Consider the following 10,806-nt stretch of genomic DNA (forward strand, 5'->3'; position numbering starts at 1 on the left):
CGGGGGGAGCGGCTAGCACACCTAATGGCAGACGACGCCCCACACTAACGTCCAAGAACACAAAATTGAATCCACAAAGTATCTCCGCACTGATTATTCATAGTGATCCAAGTGTGCTGCAGCCGCGACATAAAAAGTTGTTTCGAAAAACGTCATTTGAACTCTGTTTTTAGCCTCACTGTAGCCTGTAGCTCTGACTGCTTCTCTGTGCTCCGCACTCACACGTGTGTGCGCCTGCGCAAGACCAGCAAAAGCATGAGCTTTGCTCACCCGTGTTTACATCACGTGACATGTGCACCGCACGGGGAGACAACGGTAACCACAGAGCTAAAAGATAATTTGCACTACGGTCTTTTAGCAAAGGACAGCCCAACATGTCTGAAGACTTTGAAATTGAGGAGGAACAGCATTTCTTTGTTGAGCCGTATTTGTTTGAGCCCGAGTATATGGACGGAACTCAGGCTACTGGACGAAGCAGCCGCCGCAGCTCATGAGCCTAACCCTCAGCCAGCCGCAGAATACCGGAGTCGAGCACTCGAAACCTGGTGGTGTAGTTGTTTCAAATGCAAAGCAATGCCAACGGATGAGGAAAGTCTTTGCTGCTCAAACTGGGAATTGGCGATGCCTGCACTTGAGAATCTGGACATCAGTACTGATGAGACTGTTGCCCTTCAGAGACGTGCATCACCGATCACCCTGAGCGTGCACACGTGAACGCGGAGCACAGAGAAGCAGTCAGAGCTACAGGCTACAGTAAGGCTAAAAACAGAGTTCATATGACGTTTTTCGAAACAACTTTTTATGTCGCGGCTGCAGCACACTTGGATCACTATGGATGATCAGTATGGGGATACTTAGTGGATTCAATTTTGTGTTCTTGGACGTTAGTCTCAGCCATTAGGTGTGCTAGCCACTCCACCCGCTGATCTCCGCAAGGAATGTGAGGACTCTAAAACATCACCAGGGCCTCCGTCGGCATATGGGTGAGTAGATAATGGCTGAATTTTCATTTTTGGGTGCACTAACCCTTTAAGCTTGTGTTGACCAAAGACCTTATTTCAGGCATCTAACCAAAAACCCGTTAAAAAAAAACGACCGACTTTGAGATGGGGGATCTGCAAGTGCAAAAATGCTAATGCTAACTGATTTTCCGGTTTTTGCCTTCTCAAAAATACATTTGTAATTACAAAAGAAGTCATGTTAAACTAAGAGTAGTGCTATTTGCTATTTACTGTGCCCTCAGAGGCCCCCCGAAAAAAAGGCCAAGTCAGTAGCAATCTATAGCAAAAGGATGTACTTATTATACATAAACTATAAAAACTAAAATTAATTTAAAAAACACTATTCAATTACATATTATTATTACTATCTTATTTTCTTTGGTATTTTCATCATATACAGATGACACAGACAACTGCTGGGTAATATACATGTTGATGTTGTCCAATGTAAAGTCTCTATTTGATCGTTACATCTTCATTTATTTATCAAATCTGTTTTCATTGCACTTAGTTGCATTTAATCCATATGCCAACTTTCCACCTCCCCCAAATGTAAAATATTTTTTGCAATTTTTAAAAAAATATTATTTTTAGTTTTGGTATTTCCACTTTTATGCCTAAACATTTGCATAAAAAAGGTGAATAGAGATGCACCTAATGACATTGCTAACATGCTGTTTATAAAATTAAATATTTATTATGTTTGCAATCTAATTTAAGCGCAGTCACATGCTAACATTTGAACAAAGATATCCTGATTCATTTTTGTAAAAATGTGTGTGTGTAGTCTCTTTTGGAATCTGTGTAAATGACTGTATATGAAAGTTATGTCAGAATGTCTGAGTATTTATCTGCCCTTTCAGAGTCGTTGGTATAGGCCAGACTCTGTCTGAGGACGAGCATGAGCATTCACACAGGCATGCAGCATCATTGGTCACATGTTCAGAGCGGTCACATACATGGTTAAGAAAGACCTATTCATGATTCACCCTATAATCCCCCACTGTTCGACCCCTCGCCTTCTTAAGTGGAGCAGTGAGGGCCCAAAGGAAACAGCCTCACATTCCTCACTGATATAGTTTATTATTGGAAAAATAAGCCAGTCTAAATCATGGGCATTGAAGAACACAGAGTGTTTGCCCATGGAGGAAAATGTAGGTGACGCTTGTTGAGAAAAAAAAATCCCGTCCCTCCCTTAACTGAGTCATTTTAAGTCCTTGCATATACAAAGACTGCTTTGAGAAGATTGTGTTGCATCCATTTTAAGGCTTCTTTAAATAACCATTTTCTACTGTATTTGCCTAGTAGTTATGTGAAGTTGTAAAAACAGATCTTGGGGTTCATTTACACTAAAAAGAAAACTAAACAGAATGCCAGAAGCTCATCTGAAGATCTAAAAATAACATCAGCAAACCACACCAAGATCCTTGCAATCCTTTCCTGTCACTTGCTATGCCCTGTGGTTAACAACTCCTTTCCAAAAGCCTCGAGTCATGCCGGTTTAAATAACAGCGTTTGAAGCCCGGGTGGGAACTTGAGCAATCGCAATATTCTTGAATGAAACATCCTAATGTGGATGATGCAACTTCAGAGCATTTAAAAAGACAGTTGAGGGTTCTGCTGCTGTCTTAATTAAAAAATGGTCTTTAATCATCTGGGTCTAAATGCAAGAAGTCATCGTGGGAGAAGCCGAGGGGGCCTTGGCCACTGATCATGGGGACTGTTACCGTGGGAACAGGAAGTACGAGTTATTGAGGATACAGACCATAACAATCTCCAGGCTAAAATAATCTAATCTTCTTGTGAGAGGATCTGTGTGTGTGTGTGTGCGTGTGTGTGTGTGTGTGTGTGTGTGTGTGTGTGTGTGTGTGTGTGTGTGCGTGCGTGCGTGCGTGTGTGTGTGTGTGTGTGCGTGCGTGTGTGTGTGTGCATGCAAGAGAGAACGTTATGTACTGTACATGTGTTTGTGTGACTGGTGCAGAGTGCTGTAACATCTTTGGTTTGTCAAATCATATGACACAGACTTGTATCATCAGGGCCTTATATTTTTTATGACGACAGTGGAAAACACTGTCTCACACACTGAGAAAGTCTCATCAGTGTCCCATGACTGGAGACTTAACATCAGCAAACATAATCGTGTAAATACCAAACCACCAACACCGTCACTAGAGAGAGAACATTACAGTCTGTTAAGGCTCCAATGCTCTGGCTTATATCTCATACTTTCAAAACACACAATACCAAGCACACCAGCTCCCTGTTTTTGTGCCGCTGCTTGTAAACATGATATGCCATTTATTAATATTGGAGAGGCCTTTATGTTGCCTTTAAACCTATAAACAGCGTTATATACAGGCTAGTGATGTGTGCGATTGATCGACTTATCGATTAAATGTTGCTACCCTCGCTGCTCAACTCCAGAGTCGGAGGTGGAGTTTGGGTTTTTTTGCAAACCGTGGATATGTTGCACTTACACGTTGTTATGTAGCTGATTCGTTGAAACTTTACATTTCAAAAACGCTGTGGTTCACCTGTGTAGGCACAGGCACAAAAACACATAGTTATGTTTAGAAAAAGATCATGTTTTGGCTTAAAATACTAATATTAAAAAGCCACAGGTTACTAAAAAAAACACCCACGTTTGGTGCCTAAAAAGCAGCTGGAAACAGTGATGACTCACTAAAAAAACAGTTTTACTGTTGATCTAGCACAGCGGTCTGCAACTTGGTAGGTGTCACATCTAAGCAGCATTTAAAATGCGATTTGGTTATTAAAAAAAGTGAATAACAATTTCAAATGGCTTTTATATGCAATATTTTTTCATATGTTTGACCTTACTGATTAAACTGTGCTCAAGTTTAAGTGTTTTCTTACTTTTAGACTAGTTAACGAGTTCAATATTTCCGTTTAAATGTCAGTGAAATTAGTCATCAGGAGCATCCCTAATATAGGCTTATTCAAAAAAAGGATACTAATATACATGTAACAGCCCTAAAAAAGACCTTGATGCCACAAAATAGAGACTTGAATGTCCCAGAAAATTCCCCTTCTGAAAAACAGTGAGTCTTGAGGCATGACCTCATCCTGGACAAGCAGGCATAAACAGAAACTCCAACCAAGAGAGCTATGACAAAGTTTAAAGGACTCTTGCCTCTCCGTCTTGCTCTCTTTGGTGGTTTGTGCCTTGGATCTTCTCCCTCTATATGAATAGTATCTTTGAGTTTTGTGTCTTATATGTGGTGTGTAGATGTGTGGTGTTAGTCCTTTTTTCAGGTGGTAGAGAGGAGATTGGTGTGGATCCATATTCATCATGTTTACAATCTATCCACTAATATCGTCACTGTTTCTCTATACTGTGGTTTTACTACTGTTATTTCTGTCTACCTTTTACACACATCTGTTCCAGGAAGGATCCCTCCTGTGTTGCTCTCCCAGAAGCTTTTTTCCATTTTGTTTCATCATTAAATTGGTTTTTGGGGAGATTTTTCTTTATCTGAACCAAAAGTTTTAGGACACAGGGTGCCTGTGCTGTACAGATTGTAAAGCCGTTTGAGGCACATTTGTGACTTCTAATTTTGGGCTTTTTAAAGAAAAGTGGACTTGACTCTCCTTTCAAATCAAACAGCCTTTATCTCAGAGATATCCAATTGGTTTGCAGTTAAGATTACAACATCCTGTTTGGGCAACAATTACATCTGAATAAAGACAGAAAAGATACAGTTTCTTCAAAGAGGACGTGTGAGTCAGGGAGCACTGCAAGGAAATGCAGCATGTTCTCAGACAATCAAACTGTATCTCAGACAGACTGTTCCATACGGACCAAGGCAGGACTAGTTGGCAACAACAGCTGGATTTCATCTATGACTCAAACAAATGCCCCATAACCCTTTCACCAGGAGCACCTGAGCACATTCCCACATTTCTATAGGCTCAAAACATGCGCAAGAGTACACATAACACTAATGTGTACATTAACTTTAAATGTAGTATGTGTTTCACAGGCTGGTATTAAAAACACGCTGCCATGTGGTATATTTACACTGGTTTACCAAGCAGATGTTTGAATTTGCTTTTGTTATGACCTTTTCTTTCAAGGAATAGTCCTGATCTTTTGATGTGGGGTTGTATAAGGTACTTATCCATAGTCAGTGTATATGCTGTTGGGTGGCTTCAGTGTTTAAAAGTGTTAGTTCAGATTCACACAAAAACACAAACAAACTAGCTGATGGAGGCAGGAGTAAACCAACAGCTGTCATGTTCAGCGAGCTTAAATTAGTGTTTTTGTCAGTGGAGTCTGGTGGCTTAGACAAGAGAACTGATAGGGAACTGAAACCGTTACCAGCTTCCCAGTCAGAATTGGCTGTCTGATGGAAAATACTCTCGATATAGTGAACACTTCAACTGTTGTAGATCTTTTAAGGTGGGACTTTTTTTGGTGGCTAAAATACATTTTGTGGCTTCCCCCCGTCTACAGCAGTAGATTGCTTAGCTCCCTTGTCGGTACTCTTCTGCAAACTGGGGCGTGCCGACTGACATCTACTGTATGTAATGCACTGACTATGAATAAGTTCGTCATACAACCCCACTTCGAAACATCTTTACTGTCTCTTTAATATCATCCCAAACTCAAGATTTTGAGTTTCATGAGATGTTCCACATGAATAAGAAATGATGTCAGTATTGGATTTCAACGGCTCATGTTGGGAGATGCGCTGTTCGTATTAACAAAGGTCAGCTAATTCACAAAGACTTCATAGTGAAACTGGAAAGTCAGTAATTTATCGCGGCCCTTTCTATCCAATTTTTCTGCAACAGAAAATAAATAATAAAATAAAGTCGGTGCAATGTAGACACTCCAAAGCTTGACATCCTCTAACAGCTTGGGTCTTAAAAGCATCTGAGAACATACAATATTTATCGTTTTGTCTTGTTGTTTATGAGGAATGATTCCTGAGCTCGGACCAGACCTTATGAGGGCCAGGACAGTGACGTACTGCAGCCCCCTCTCGCCCTCCCCCACCCAAGATTCTGCTGAACATATGCTGTGCTGGCACCGACTCTTCCAGTAGAGATCCAGGAAAACGTGTTGTCCTTGGACACCGTTGCCACAGCAGCATCAGCAGGAAATACTTGAGACCAAGAGTCAGGGGATGAGGGGCCAGGAGCTGTTTCATCATATGATGAGAGAGACCTCCGAACACTTATGTTTCCAAGTGTAACCGCCCAACATGTGCCCTTGTTCTCAAACGTGCATTCAGAAAGCGTAGTGTTCATCATCAGATGTTCTGGACCTCCAACATCTCAGTTTCCTTGCTCTTATTTTTGCTTTTTATCCATACCGACACAATGATAACTATATCAGGTATGAGGGAAATGTGCATGTGTATCTGTCAGGAATTCAGTTTTAAAATGGGATTATCTGTGAGGTCTAAGACAGGAATTTTGTCAGGGGTGCACCTTGTGAGAAGTGAATAAGATTGCCACAGTTAAATATTTACCTTCCCTTCCGGTCTTCTACGCAGTGCAATGGAAACATTTATAGTGCAATAAGAGCAAAAGGACAATAATACACAAGGCGCTTCTTCTTAAGCAAACTGTTTGACATTCCAGCCCACTCAGGAAGCGTACAGGTCAGGAAACCTTCAGTATGAGGCAAAGAAACCTCCTGAAAACCAGCAGGCAGGGGGGGAAGCCTTCTTGAATAAGATGCTACTTTGAAAATCTTGTTAGGAGCCAATAACTATAACACTTTTTTGGTAGTATGCCCAACCAAGTACAAGCAACATAGGTCAAGTGTATCGGGGTAAAAACTGCTGTTCCTGAGACAGGAACAGGGGAGGTTTCAGAAATATATTGAACAAAACTTTAAACGCAACACTTTTGTTTTTGCTTCTATTTTCCAAGGGTTTATGTTAAAGATCTAAGACTTTTTCCATGCACTCAACAGATATATGTCTTACAAATTCTGGTCAAAAATTTGTTAAATCTATGTTAGTGAGCATCTCTCCTTTTCTGAGATGATCCATCCACCTGACAGGTGTGGCATATCAAGATGCTGATTAAACAGCATCGTTACTGCACAGGTGTGCCTTAGTATGGTCACAATAAAAGGACACTCCAAAATGTGCAGTTTGATCACACAACACAATGACACACATGTCACAAGTTTTGAGTAGGCATTTCGTTGACATGCTGACCACAGGAATGTCAACCAGAGCTGTTGTCCATGACCTGAGAGTTTATATCACTACCATAAGACGTTGCCAGTGTTGTTTTAGTGAATTTGGCAGTACATCCAACCAGCCACACAACCACAGACCACATGTTACCACACCAGCTCAGGACCTCCACACCTGACACTGAGACCAGCCACCTGAACAGCTGATGCAACAAATGGTTTGCACAACCGAAGAATTTCTGCACAAACCTTCAGAGACCATCTTAGGGAAGCTCACCTGCATGCTCATCATCCTCAGCAGGGTCTTGACCTGACAGCAGAGTGTTGTCTTAACCGACTTGTGTAGTTGTGAGGCTGGTTGGATGTACTGCCAATTTAATGGAAACGGCACTGCAGGCATCTCATGGTAACGTCTCCTCTTATTGTTACAATGCCACGGCACACCTGTGTAGCAATGATGCTGTTTAATCAGCATCTTGATATGCCACACCTGTCAGGTGGATGGATTATGTTGGAAAATGAGAAGTGCTAACTAGCAAAGACAAAAGTGTTGGGTTTAAACTTCTGTCCAGTGTATAAAGATGCTTAAAGATAGAGCACAGGCACAGGATTCAAGTGGGATTCCAGATGACTAACCTTTGCCGCTGCTTAGACTTGCAAATATGTGTGCCTCTCCAAAGCTCCGACTACATGCAGTGATGTTGCACAGTGAGTGAGGAGGAGACCATCCTTCAGCTGGAGTCCCTGCAGCAGTCTCTTTGTCAGCAGACATCCCCACTCAACTGCCTCTGAGCAAAGATGAAGTCCTGTAGCCCCCCAGCAGCAGGGCCACCTCAGTGTCTAAAAGTATTCAAACAAAAGCATTTGATGAAAGAACCTGGCTGTGATAACACGGCACAAACTGCTGGGGGCGACAAAACGTTACATTTGTCAGTGTGGGTCGTTGTTTTACACGTAGATAAGCACCATCTGCAGTTTTAAGTTTATATTTGTCTGTGTGGATTAGTTTTGGAACACTGTCAGCTAATTTAACATGCTGGAAGAAAGCAAATTCAGGACTGTGAGGTAAAAACTGCCTGAATTGCGTGGTCCACCTTCTGCTGCTTGCACTTAGTGTCCATCCTTACATCTGCTCTGTCAATGGAAACTAATTTAGTGGTTAACATAAAAGCAGCTTGTGGCAGGAGCCGCAAAACCTTCGTTTAATTTAGATTTTCCAAAAGGAGAAGCAGATTGCTCGCACATGAGGGAAAAAGAATAACATACAGTTACCAACTTTTACCAAAAAAAAAAAAAAAAAAAAAAAAACTCATAACATGAGCAAAGACTGTGTGTGAACGTGAAGCTCATCACGATTTACCTTTTATGGGTAAAATGGCAGCTGTGCGGTGGCACGGTTAGGTTTGCATGCTGGCAGTTCCCCCGGTTTACGTTACTTTTAGTCAATTAGTTAAGCGTTATTTGTCTTTAAAATATAACTGTCTTCAATTATGACACACAAGCCTGGCCACACTGTGAGTCATGTTCATCCTCAAGTCACAGTTCGCCTTCATTTCTCCATTACTCCAGCAAACGGCGCCAAATTCAACACGTGTGTCTTCTCTACATGCCTCCAGTCTATTCCTGTTATGCTGCTTTCACTGCACCTTGTAACTTTGTAAATCCTGCATGTTCTAAGTAAGCTGTCTGAGTCACTGGCTCTATTAAGGTCTCTCCTAAAAACGTACTTCTATCGGAAAGCATAGCCTGACTTTATCTGAGCTGTCTGTCTATTTGATTGCTAGCTTACTGATTTTAATGACCTTTCATTATCTTGATTTTAGCTTTGGCCTTCCTTATTTTATCTGTTACTAGATGACATTTTATGACATGGTATTTCTTTTACTCTTCTCGTGTTTTAATTGTGTGTAGTTTTCTTGTACAGCACTTTGTAACTGTGTTTTGAAAGGTGCTATAAAGATAAAGTTTATTATTATTATTATTATCATTATTACACTTTTGGGGAAACAACATTATTATTATTAATTAATATTACTATTGATTATTTATTATTATTGTTATTATCATTATCATTAGGCCTATTTGTATTTGCACAATCTCACAATTGCTTTTCACGTTTTTCTTCACATGCACATGAATTTAGTTTAAGTCTTTAGCACTCTATAATGTAGCTTATTTCAGATTCTTACTGCATAATTCACTCTGCAATTGTGTGTATATCTTTGATATTCAATTTTTCATAGATACCACATGCTTGATTGTGGCCCTTGTAATTTCTGAGTTGCGGGCATTTTCTTGTCATACTAGCTTCAGTCTGTGGGACTAGACTATAGTATTTTTCTTTGATATTATGAAATATATACTGTAGGACAAAAATAGTAATTCCATGTGCCTGAAGTCTATAAATATAGTATGATAAGATAAGCAAGCCCAGAGAAGAAATTCTACATTTCAGTTGGCACAAATGAAAAGGAGTTGCTGTAAGCAATTATATAAAAAATGATTAATCATCAGTTATCATTTTGCTTTCCTTCCTTTCTGTCTTTCTTTTCTTTATTGGAATCCCAATTTCCATTTCTTGGGGAAAGACATGACAGTGTGTACGTTGGTGCTCCACCAGTATAAGCAGTCACTCAGGCTCTAGCTGCAATTATAGAGGTGAATCCCAATGTAGGGGTGGACTAAACCATTTGGGGGTGAGAGGGGTCTCAGAGAGCCTCATACAAAGTTTATTCTGTGAACTGATTTATTCCACCAATCTTTTTATAATTCAAGTTTTTATTGGTTTGAAAGGCTTGCTACATGGCATACATATATTATTTTCCGGTACATACAAGAATACAAGGCACATATTTTTTTTATAATATGGAGGTGGACTCCAGTGCATAAAAAATTGACAAATTAGTCTTAAAGGAAAGAGAAGAAAACAAACTAACAAACAAAAACATGTCCCGCATATGTCCTCATACATCACTCTACAGGGTCATGTAGTCACAGAACAAGTTCATAATTATGTAGGCTTATCTTCCATTTTGATATGAGTCCATATCAGGTCCTAAGGAGATACTCCTTTCTCCTGATCGCCATTTATTCTACTGAGCATACACTCATGTCTTCCAGTGTCTTAGAATAACTCGACAGACAGTTATTAGGCCCACAATAATCACAGGAAATGCACACTTGGATATGTTTGGTATTTGCGACCGATCCCCCAGAACCAAACTACTTAAAATTTCTAAGACTCTAATCTAGAGCGGCCTGACCGAACAACATTCCCATACACAGTGCAGGAAAGTTCTTATTTCAGTTTTACATCTCCAGCAGCTATTGTTATTTAACAGCTTCATTCTGTAGAGACGTAAAGGTGTATGATAATATCAGTGCAGTACCTTATATTGTGTGAGCTTGCCCCTCACTTCTCTCACATATTTACCACACCTGGAGACAATTTTAGACCATCTGTCACCATCAGTTTCTTTCCTAAGGCCCCTTTGCCAAATCAATTTTACATTAAGAGACTTATCATACAGGAGGGAGTTAGTTACTTTATACAGCTGTGAAGCTTTGTGGTTTTCTGGTGGTAATTTGGCATAGTTTGCAGTTATGTTATCAGCTATATTGTAG

Source organism: Epinephelus fuscoguttatus, linkage group LG3 (genome assembly GCF_011397635.1).
Source record: "Epinephelus fuscoguttatus linkage group LG3, E.fuscoguttatus.final_Chr_v1".
Classification (NCBI taxonomy): Eukaryota; Metazoa; Chordata; class Actinopteri; order Perciformes; family Serranidae; genus Epinephelus; species Epinephelus fuscoguttatus.